The following is a 12,154-nucleotide window of genomic DNA, read 5'->3' on the forward strand; positions in this document are numbered from 1 at the left end:
TTCATTCAGCTTTCACATTAAAGGAAATGAAAAATTCTATTAGGGGCTTGCAAGAAGTGCCTGAAGTTGTTTTCCTACCTCTCCTACCTGTACATTTCATCTCTAAAAGAACAAAGCTGGGAATTGCTAACATCTGGCTCTCAGCAACAGGAGCAGATACTGTGCTGGGGCTGTGTGGTCTCCATGAGGTAGAAGCACAGCAGAGCACCACAGGAACAGATGCCATGTAGCGCACAGAGACGAGCCCTATGCTCATTTTACCATGGCTAAGAAAGCTTTCACAGGCTGATTCCTGTACTGCTGTGCAAGTGCTTCAGATGGGAAGGAAAGAGAACTTTTCACACATTTATAGTGAAGAAGGTTCAGTTACATTCTTTAGATTAAAAAACCTTCCTCTATCCCTGAATTACCCCACTCTGTTGATTTTTAGTAAGAATTTAATCTAAAACCAGTATGGTTGCATGGCGACCTTCATTACAGAGCTTGGCAGCTTGGTGGTAGTTCCTGCTCATTGTTGGTGCTTTGATCTTTTGGTCACACCCAAATTATTTTTCTAGTACCCTTTTTAATCTGTATTTCTACTTGTTTTAATTCATGAGTTCCAGGGAATACCACTTCCTTTTCCTTGTATTGCTGCTTTGTTCCATTTTGTTTTCTTGGAACTGTAAGCAAGTAAACATACTGACAAGCAACCTTTGGGGAGTTCTTAAAGTCAGTTACAGGAGGATAATTTGTGCTGCAGCTAACCCCTGTATAGTGTTGCTGCTTTCAGATATGTCTAATTACACTTAAAATATGGATACTAATGCCGTCAGTCAGCACTGGTAGCTCACTATCGCAGAAGCCAACCCTTTGACAACTTTCATACGTATTATAAAAGTATAATTAATGTTTATAAAGAGACCATTATGTGCACAATAGTATTTCTACCAGTTGGCTTGCAATCACTGAATACTGTGGAAGTGAATTTAACAAGCTGAAGATCCATTCAGACAGCTCTGAGAAAGAAGAGGAGGGTCAGACAGCCTTCCTTCAGCCCCCAGTCATGTGGCAAAAAGTACTTTTTAATCTTTGGCTCACAAAACACCGAGAGAAATACTTGAATTGTTTTCTACCACATTATTGCTTGCTGAAAGTCGAAAGGTATCAGCAGATTCCTTTTCAGAAAGGTAGATGAAAATATGTGTGAATACCACCAGTGCCACCTAGCGTTCCTCGGGTCGTGGAGAGGGGCAGCTTTCCCGTGCAAGCTCTGCTGCCTCTCAGACAGGCACAGACTGACCTTGTTTCGCCGCCCCAAAAGGAACATTCTTGCTCCTCTATCGTCCAGCTTGCTGAAGTCTTAAGAAATGGAGGTAACAGCTCTTGACAATCCGTAAGACATTTTCATACACAATTTTGTGCTTATTTTTGTTAGTAGGTTAGCAGGTTGGCAGAAGTTCAAGCAAGTCTGTTTTCAGTGAGACATTTAGGGTTGGGATTAACAGTGATTGTGTATGTGAACATCATCCTAGCATGACTGAGGGAGTGACTGCATGGATAGCTAGGTTGTGGAAGGAAAATTGACTGTATGTGAAACGGTAACTAAAAATATTTCCTCTTTTTTTTTTTCTGTTTTCCTACTACAGCCTTGCATATGTTTTCTGCCTAAACAAATGTGACTCTCACACCTAGTTTGCAGCCTTGAACTTGGTCCTTTCCTTTTATTTGAGAAAATAAGCAGAATATTTACTGTCAGGTTTAGAGAGAAAGTCTTGCATAAACAGTAAATCAGAAAAAGAGTAAGTATTTTCTTGTTGAGAGCTTTACATAAGAACTAATGTCAAAGAATAATAGTCCTTGCCTATAAGAATTATTTAAATTCGGTGAAATATATGAACATTGGGTTAAAGAGCAATGAGAATATTGCTTCTCTTCAGTATCTCCTCTGTAGAGACACGTTTCCTTGGCACTGCTGTGTTCTGGCTTTAGTTACTGCTGTGATCTATATATAGTAGTGAGGAAGAAAAAAAAAAAAAAGATCAGTACAAGGAACCTGTCCTGCTATGGGTCCTCTCTTACCCTTGCAACAGTAGTAGGCCTCAGTGCTTGTTCTGCACTCATTCTTCCCCAGGTGGCTGCCATAAGGTGTATAAAGATTTGTATTTCAAGTCCTACCATTCCCGATGCCCATACTGGAGTAGTGTGACGAGAGATGGTGAACCCTTGGGTCTAAGAAATCTTTGTGTCCTTTTTCTGACACCGAGTGCCCTGTGCAATTTATCCTTCCCATGGTCGCACATTTACACTGCAACAGCATACTGAACACAAAGAGGAATTATTCCTAGTGCCCTTGGATCTAATGTGTGACTTCATTACCCTGTGCTGAAGCAGTGCTTGGTGTCTCTGGGTGCAAGACCATATTGATGAGGCTTTGGGAACCTGAACTTGCATTTCAGATCAGCCCAACGCTTTTATCTCATAGATAGGCTAATGCATCTGATGCTAATGCACAATAAGTATAATAGAGTCTTCAGAACAGTGTAATGAGCTGTTTTAATAAAAGAAATCTATCTGGTCACTATAGCATAGGGTTTCCATTCAGACTAATTTACCTGCTTCTCAATACTTACCTGGAAGTGAAGTTATGTGTGTGCAAAATTCTATTGTCCTGGATTTTGCACAGAGATTTTAAATCCATGCTCAAGCTGAGAGTTGCTATGTCTCCATTTTGCTTTTTAATTTTTCCGTCCAAGGCTCTTCAAGAAAATGCCTGGAAATATCAGTTCTAAGCTGACTTCTCAGTCCAATAATACAGATTTGTATCTGAGATGTAAAGGATTTGACCTTGAATCCCTTCAGACTCAGTTTCATGCATCTCAAAAGTCCCAGTTCACAAAAATGATTGCACTTAGCCTGTAAATCTTTGAGATGGAGAGAAGCCTCATCTGCAATTCTTCCTTCAAAGCTTCCACGTTCTGAACCAGAGCTCTGAAAAGCTCAAGCAGCTCACGATTAGTTCTGTTGTAGCATTGATATTCTGGCAGTTTTATACGTGTCTACTTGGAGAAACATGAGCCCCTTTTAAAAGTATAACAGTTCTTAGGTTAGTAGCTGGAGGGAAGTTTTGAAATTGTCTGTGGCATCTAAATTGAAGCTCCAGTTGCCTGAAGAGCTAAATAGCTTTTGAAGTATCTTTGAACATACGGCTTCCCTGCATCTGTGTCTCAGATGCTGTGTCTCGGGAGTGTTGTGAGGATAAATGTTAGATATCAGTGCTAAGATCCTACAGTAAGGAACACCATCTTTATCTACCTTAATGTACTCATTTTATCAGGGTTTTGATGAGTCCCTTGTAGCTAAGGACAACACTGTGTAGAGTAAGCAGATTAGTCAAGCTCCTAGGGTTTTCAGAACTGAGCACGCTAAGAGCATTTTGCCGCACACACAGGGCTCAGCACCACTGAAAGCAGAAAGTGAATTGCTGCAGTATCCATCACTTTGCTGGTGGTCCTGCTCAAGGAAAGCATGTTCCTGCTTGACAGGAAAAGATGGTCTGTAAATACTTATCCTTGCCTTGGATCTCCACTCGTGGCTCTGCAGAACTAAGAATTTGGGGAAATAGTCTTCTAAACAATATTCAACCCTCTCCAGAAGTTCTCATGTGGTTTACTGACAGTAATAACTTCCACTTCCTGTGTCTAAACTGCAGTTTGTTTCTTGGGTGTTCTACGCATGGATACATCTCTATGCGAGGTTGCTGATTGACAGCATATATTTCTTGTCATCTCCTGAAAGATCCTATAATTGTCACATCAACTCCTGTTTCAATACTACCATCTTTTAAACATTAAATTCTTACAGCTTTTCCTTTTGATTTGACCTAGTTCACATTCTTCTTAAGCCATATGTTTTCGAGTTCATTAATACCAGCTGTGCACATGAATAGATCACTCAACAGTTCAATTTTCAATACAGATGCAGTGTTGAATTTCTGTCACATTTCTGTCAAATTAGTGTCAGCTTATGTGGACTTTAAGCTTAATGCCAGCTTTATACTGGTTGAGGAAGGACAGGTGATACCTACTGTGAATAAAGTTAAGGCGTTCAGGACAGCAGGTGATGTTTGGTCTGTCATAGAACTTGTTGCAGCAAAATTAACCCAAGTGATTAAGAAATTTGAATGGGCAGAATGAGTTCATGCCAGATCAGAGTTGTACCCAAGGGGCTTCAGTGTTTCCAATGCCCTAATGAAACCTAATCAAGTTATGGTGTTACACAAGTATAACGCCTTTCAGAAAGAGCCTCATTTCCATTGCCATCTTAGAAATTAAGTAGTAAAAGTAGGTGATTTTCCAAATATTTAAAAAAAAATGCTGAAGTCTACTGATCGATAAATCAGTACTTTATTCTTCTCCTAGGAGTTGACAGTTACTAATGTTTACCTTGATACAAAGTTTTGGTGATGGCTTCTTTGTACATTTTGTTTCATTCATTGTTTAAGAGCTTTTAACTTTCTACTTGCTATTTAGAATGAACCAAATGCTACTTTGAAGCAGCAGGGAAAAATCAGATTTTATTGTTCTTCTAAATCAATATTTTGAAAGAGTACTAGAATAAATTTTTTTTATGGCACTATTAGTCCTGCCTGGCACTGCCATTTTTAGTTGAAATTGTAATTTATATGACAGTAACAACAATGGAAAACATCCTTTGGGAATATGAAAGTTGAATAGTAATACATCCTCTCATCACATTTTGGCATTTCTGTTGGGAACTAAAACCCCAGATATCTGTAAAAATGGAAGATGTTGAAAACCAGCACCTCAAAATGGACTTATCTTAAATCTGGGATCAGAATCAATTTTTTTCTTGTCTAGATTAAGAAAGTTTCTAGATAGAAAACTAGCTCTGTAGTTGGGTGCTGGTGACATGACACATACTATGTTTCTGATAAAACTTCCTAAGAGTTGTTCAAGGTTGCAGTGGTTCTCAACAGCATATAAATTCCTTTACTTTGCTTCTGCTCACCTGGAACATTCCCTGCTCAGAGAAAATATTATTACTTTTCTGAAAGTAGAGACACTTATCCACTTTACCCACTCCTAAGTTAACATGAGTGAGAACAACAGTAATGCCTTTAGCTATAATTCTGCTTTGCTGCAGGTGAAATCTCCCAAACAGTTACCTAGATGGCTACTTAAACTACATTCTTAGACTACTTAGAAAATATATTTTTAAAGGAGCTTGACTTTAGACATTTTATGTTTAAAGGGAACTCTAGTGAAACCTCTTCTCTTAGGAAGCTAGAATTACAGATGTAGAAGGCTGGGAGAGCCCCTGAGAAGCAACCTTCTTCCAGACAGACAAGATCCTGGTGTGCCATGTCCTTCTCCCAATAAGAATTTCTCTCACCTGTTATTTAAATGCATTGACTGTGTACATAGACTCTTCACTTGGTATCTCACTTAGTTCTTGTTTGTTGAAAATCAAACCATTTTGTTCCCTCCTTTGATATGACAGCCATGTACTGAAATACACATCAGCATCACAAATGGCTTTCTGTGCTTTGCATATCATGAGTTCATTAGTATGAAATGGGAAATTTTTGCTACAGTATTACACATGTACTTGGAGGTCTATTAAATTTCAGATCCTTTTTAGCATCCTAGCCACCCGGTCTACTTTTATAATTTTTATTTTGCAAGTGCAGTGCTCACATTTTATCTCTGTAGTGCTTGCCTTGTTGATTTTAGACATTTGTTCACTGTACCAAGATTACATTGCATTCCAGTCCTGTCATCTCTAAACTTGTGCTTTTCACTGTTCTAAAAGCTTGAATGACTATAAGGTATAGAACCAGATTTAGCGTATTATTCACAAGAACTACCCTAGAAATATCTCCCGGACTCTGTCCCCACTTTGACAGTGAAGTTCTGAGAACAACTCTTCTGAAAATTGCCCACAATGAATATGTTTTCCTGTTTTGGCGGAGAGGACAGTGTCACAAATTCTCCTGATGTAAGGCTCATCTGTCTTAATTTTCTTGGTCAAGAGTCCTGTTAAAAAAATAATAATAATAATAGAAAGAAAGAAAAAGAGAAGAAAAAAGTAAATAAAAGAAAAAATAAGAGTTTCACAAGATTCACATTGATTTTGGTATTTTTGGGGGGGAATCGTTGTGCATTTTTCTTAAATAATTATTTTGGCATTTTTTTTCAGAATTCAGAATTTTACCCTTCTCTCTGCTACACTTTTTTTTTTTTTTTTCTTTTATGAAGTAGATATTGCACATTTCCTCCTTCAGGCCCTTGAGTTCTCCCCACCCTTCATCACTTTTACACCAATTGCTTCAAACTGTTTTTTAAATTTTGATAGATTTCTTGAAACACCACCTATAGTATGTCTAGTTGATCTTAAAGTAATTCAACTTTTTCCTTAAAAACCAACAAAAAGCCATATCAAACCAGCCTTCTTCACAGCAACTGTTCATTGTTCTCATTTGCCTTCAGACATGAGTCTGTATTCTCCTTTGCCTCTCTGCTTGTTAGCAAAGTATTCTTTTTGATATTTCATAAGTGGTATTCAGACTCTGCAGCTCATTATTCCTAGTTTGATTGAAAAATAATATATATCTTTTCCTCACCGAGTGTGTTTGTTTCTGCACCATCTGAAGGGAAGTGTTGTTTCCATCTTAGGTCTTCCAGACCATTCCAAATACCAACTTGCTCTTTTGATTAAGCTAATTTTTAACAAAATGCCTTTTTCAAAATTACTTGTGTGTTGAATTTTGCAAGAGGAACATAGATTCAGAAAAGTTTCTATCCCTTTAGTGTATATCAATACTGACAAAGTTGGTGCTCTTTTTCTGTTCTACGCATTCTGATGTTAGGAAGTTCAGAACCTAAAAAGTCATCAAATACGCATGCTCTGTTATGAATTGCACTCGCCTTTGTAGAGTTGGTTGGAACTGTTTCTGGAAAAAAAAAGCCACAACTAATTGGAGATGTATGTATACAAGTATAAACTCTTCAACTGCATTATGGAATGTCCTTGTCTTGAAGTATCATCCCAGAAAATATTATTTGGTTAATTCCAGTTTCCTTTCCTTACTGATTCTGTGATTTGTATGTTTTAATTCTTTACCCAATTATAATTGCATTCATTCTTTGCTTCTAGGTATATATCCTTCAATGACTGCTGCAAGGAAATCCCCTTCTTATCTCCTTCAGAATGTTTTGCAAGCCTACACTTTCTGTCTCATCCAAATTTAGAGCAGACATATACCATTTTCTCTTATACTTTGCAGCCCTTTCTCCCTTTCTGCCTTTCTTGTTGATCATAACCATAAATGATACCAGTCCTACAGACTTCCCCATAATTCTTGTAGTGCTTACGGTTTCATCCATATACTAAGTTTTCAAATTCTTTCTGGTTCTTTTTTTTTTGGTTTGTTTGTTTGTTTGTTTGTTTTTCCCAAACCATATTCCTGACATCTGTCTTAACAGTCCACCTTGCATTTCTCCCCAGTTTGCCTTTCCCTATCCACATTAGATACCCACCTACAAGGGCGATAGCTTTCTGCATTATGTCATATCTTCCCATCTGTTAAATTCTGCAGGATGCTGTTCTGTGTTCAATAAGGTCAGTGCTCAGTACTGCCCAAGCGTCCTTGTATCCTACATCCTCAGAATCCATGCACTGGGGGGTTCCCTCTGTGCCCTCACCAACGTGCACAAATATGCCATAGAATATCAGATTAAAACAGCCTTGGAAATTTGACAGGCAAATGGGCTAGCGCCATCAATGCTTATTTGCCATTTATACTGATAATGAAAAACTAAAGATAGTTGCTTGTCTGCCAAGAAATAAACTCCTTTGGTTGAATGGGTGAGAGGAATTTTGCAAGGCAAGATTGAAACACGCTCCCTTCTCTTCTGGGATCCAAGTGTCAACCTTTAGTTTGTGAACTAAGAAATTAATTGCTCCACAGTGGAATCAGACTTTAAATTAGTCAAAGATTGTGTTGTCACTTTCAGTAGCTCAGCTGGAAGAGTGATATTCCTGATCAGCTAGACAACAACTACCCTACATCATTCCTCCCCAGTTACATTTTTTCATCCTCACACAGCACCTTATTATTCTTGCTTTAAAAACCTGAAGGATTTACATCCATTATCAGAGAGAAATGGGGTCTTCACCTCCAGATAGGGCCTAGGTGCCCTTATGCTGTATCTGGTATTTCCCTAGGGAATGATTTTCTGAGCACGTCTTCACTTGAAACTTGTTTGAGGCCACTGAGTTCCTGTCAGAGTGAACCATTACAGTTTTGGCTGCTCTTCCCTTGCACTCCGTTTCAGTCAGCTTTGGAGACCACAGATCTGCTGGGTTGTCAACTATACAGTGGTACCATGAAACTTCCACTATATGCATTCACATTACCATTATTCTGCAGGCTGGTTTTGTGTTATTACTCCAGCACTACCAGTAGTTGCAGCATCCTTCTAAAATAAAATCTAATTATCTTATGCCCTTTGAAAGTAGTAACTTCAGAAGAAGTAATTAATTTAAATGAGTAATACTCTAATTTTGCTGCAAACCCATGTTTATCTAGAAGCTGCGTGAGCATAACATATTGTTTGTTTTGATTTTCTTTTATTGTTGCCATGGCCCTACTGCCTACATGAATGGTTCCTCTCTGATCTCTTCTCCTTACCTCTCCCCATCAGAGCTGAACAAGTATTTAGATCTACTGTAATAGCAATGTAGTATTATCTGCAGAAGGATGAAATACAGACAGTTACTGTCTGCCTTTCCCTCTTTTAAGGCTATTCCCTGTTGCATTACCTCCCTGGTGTGAAACACATGAAAATCAGCAAACTTGTTCAGATGCAGCATCTTGAGCACATGGAAAAAGTGGTCCACCTCCAGTCACAGTGAATATGTGGATTTTGCACAGACAGAAGAGAGGTTCACATGAGCAATGAGTGAACCATGAGCCCATCTGGAAGAATCTCGAAAAATAAATAATAAAAATCTCACCTCTCCCATGACATTTCTCAAAGTGCCACGCCTTTATAAACCTGGAATATTTATCTGCGAACTAACAACTATCAAAGAGCAAGCGCATTTTTTCAAGTCTGTCTTATGTCTAAGTATAACATATATATATATTATGTGTGTATAGAGATATGTATGTACATATTTATGGGAATCTGCAAGGCAAACGTGCCTACTATGATTTGTATTTGTTTAAAAAGATTTAAATTAGGCCCTGTTTCCTCAGATAGTCCTTAAGTGGTCACAGTGTTCAGGAGTTCAGAAGTATAAACCCTAAAGTTGATAGATAGCGGATGACATAAACAGATATAAGTATCTTTGAAAGTGTAAAATCACTCCACTATTCTTAAAGGAAAATAGAATCTTGCCAATCTACCTAATGCCTTTATGTCTTGTGCTAGGATTATAGGAAAGGATTAGTATTTATCTAATTATATAAGATGTACACATGCTCCTTTTGCATAGAATATCAATGTGTTCCTCTATTCAGATACTGAATATATTAAAACAGTTAAATTAAACAAAAAACAACAACAAAAAACCTACAACCCCTTTTTGCTGGAGATTATTTTTTCCCTTAATAATGACATTTACTGCTGTTAATGAATGCTCATGTGTCCTCAGTTCAGCATTCAGTTTTCTATGAAGGTTATTGCTCTGACTTTTTGTCCAGAAAATAGCCCTGTTCTGATGAACTTCCCATTAAAAATGTTGTCAAAAGAGTTTTTGGATTCTAGATTGCATCACAGTCCTGATGATACTCATCAGTATGCTCTGTCGTATTCTTCTGATAATATTCCTTTTTAGTGAACACATGCTGATAACTTCCCTTTTTAATGAGCCAATTTCTCCATCTCTTTTTAAGAAGATTCCCAAATCTCTCTTTGGGAGAAGAAATTGAGTAACAAATCTCTCAAAGTAGGTAATTACCTTACCATTAAAGTGTTGCCAAATCAACCTTTCACCTCTGTTTCTATGTTAGAGTACAGAGGGGGGAGAAAGGGAAAGATATAGTGCACTTGGCTAAATATTTAATAGGAGGGAATTACTTCTTTCTGTCATACTGTAATCCACATGTCTGTGGGTGACTTTTATTTGGGCATCTTTTTGTAAGGCTTGAAAGTTTGAAAGCAGGGTGATACACTTATGAGTACAAAGTGATAATGTCAATCTAGTAATGATATAACTCTTTCTAATGCACAGTAATGAGCTAACATGAATATGCTAAACTTTATCCTGAGCTTTAGTTTACATACCTCACTCTGAAGGTAAAATCTCTTATTCATTTCAATCGAGACTACAAAAGTTGCAAGCAACACAATAACACTATTTGATAGAGCAAACTCTCAGCTACAAAACACTATTTTCCAATATAGTCACCAGCATTAGCTATGCATTTTTACCAGCAATTAACAAAAGAGTGCATGCTGCCCTCACAAAAATCTGCACCAGCGGAGGTGACCTACTGTCACTGTCACCACTGCTAAAGCGCAGCACTGATCTCCCCACTGTGCTTATGTCCACTGTTTGATTTCCAGAAACTTTCAGCAAGTATCAATGAATGTCAAGGTGTGTCATTTTTCGCATTTTTGTGCATTACAATTATAGCTGTAAAACATAGTATAAAGCAGTCTTTCTCTGCACATTGCAGAGAACTATGTTATGAGATTCTCTTGCCTATTCTCTTCTTCAGGATGTTGGATACATTTTCACAGTCCCCCAAGTGATGATGTAGTGGTTCTGAGCAAACCCTCCCAGATATAAACTGTTCCAGATTTCCTCCTACCTGTTCCTGCATATATTGTTATTCACTATACTTGAAGAATCAATATTGGCAAAACTGTGCATACTAAAGAGTTAGCTACACATGCAATGTATGTAAAAAGTGATGACTTCACTTTTTACACACTGTTAGTATGTTACTAACAAAATTTGATGATAGCTGAACGGGATAGAGGATTTAAATCACTATTTTCTAACAAATAATCACATATTTCATTGCTTAATGTAGCTTTTTAAATTGCACATTTCATTTTGGATTTGATGAGACTGGTATATTACCTATTACTTATGAATCCAGAAACAGTCAGCATATTCTAATGGAATATGATGATTAAATAGGAAAGAATAAATAGGTCCTCCTACACAGACCAGAAGAGAGTATTTTCTTGAAATGAAAGCCCATTCAGCTTCCCACAAACCATCTATGTGAATCCCCGGTATAGATGAGTATTATGGTTCTTAGATCAAAAGAGGGCATGCAGGGTGACTATAAAAACTTTCAAGGTTTTAGAGTTAAAAACTTTCCTCGTCTTTTATTTCACTCTGTCATTTCTGCAAATTTCATTCAATTCATACTTGGAAAAAAAAATCCAAACACTTCTTTTCTTTTTTTTTTTTTTTTTTTTGATCCGCTCATCATTTTCTATAGAGAAATAAGGAGATGGTCAGTTTTCCACAAGAAAACTGTTCCCGCTTAGAATCATAGAATCATAGAATCACAAGGTTGGAAATGACCTACAAGATCATCTAGTCCAACGTCTTCTCATTACCACTGCTACCACAAACTAAACCATATCTCGTAACTCCTCATCCAGACGCCTCTTGAACACTGCCAGGGACAGCGACTCCACCACCTCCCTGGGCAGCCATTCTAGTGCCTGACCACTATCTGAGACAAAAAGTTTTCCTTATGTCTAACCTAAATCTCCTCTGGTACAACTTGCGGCCATTTCTTCAGGTCCTGTTTGTTGCCTGGGAGAAGAGGCCAAACCCCTCTTCACCACAACCTCCCTTTAGGAAGTTGTAAAGTGCCATGAGGTCTCCCCTGAGCCTCCTCTTCTCCAGACTAAACAATCCCAGCTCCCTCAGCCACTCCTCATAGGACTTGTGCTCCAAACCCCTCACCAGTTTAGTTGCCCTTCTCTGGACATGCTCCAGGGCCTCAATGTCTTTCTTGTAGTGAGGGGCCCAAAACTGAACACAGTACTCGAGGTGCAGCCTCACCAGTGCTGAGTACAGAGGGATGATCACCTCCCTGCTCCTGCTGGCCACACTATTTCTAATGCAGGCCAGGATGGCCTGCATCTTGGCCACCTGAGCACACTGTTGGCTC

General features: G+C 38.3%; 1 long non-coding RNA gene across 9 annotated transcripts in view; it reads left to right on the top strand.

The window, feature by feature from the left end:
- LOC116242308 (uncharacterized) overlaps positions 1–12,154 on the top strand; it is a 346,694-nt gene that overhangs the window by 230,963 nt on the left and 103,577 nt on the right. The gene's annotated exons all lie outside the window — the stretch shown is intronic.

Source organism: Phasianus colchicus, chromosome 1 (genome assembly GCF_987193195.1).
Source record: "Phasianus colchicus chromosome 1, bPhaCol1.hap1.1, whole genome shotgun sequence".
Taxonomy (NCBI): Eukaryota; Metazoa; Chordata; class Aves; order Galliformes; family Phasianidae; genus Phasianus; species Phasianus colchicus.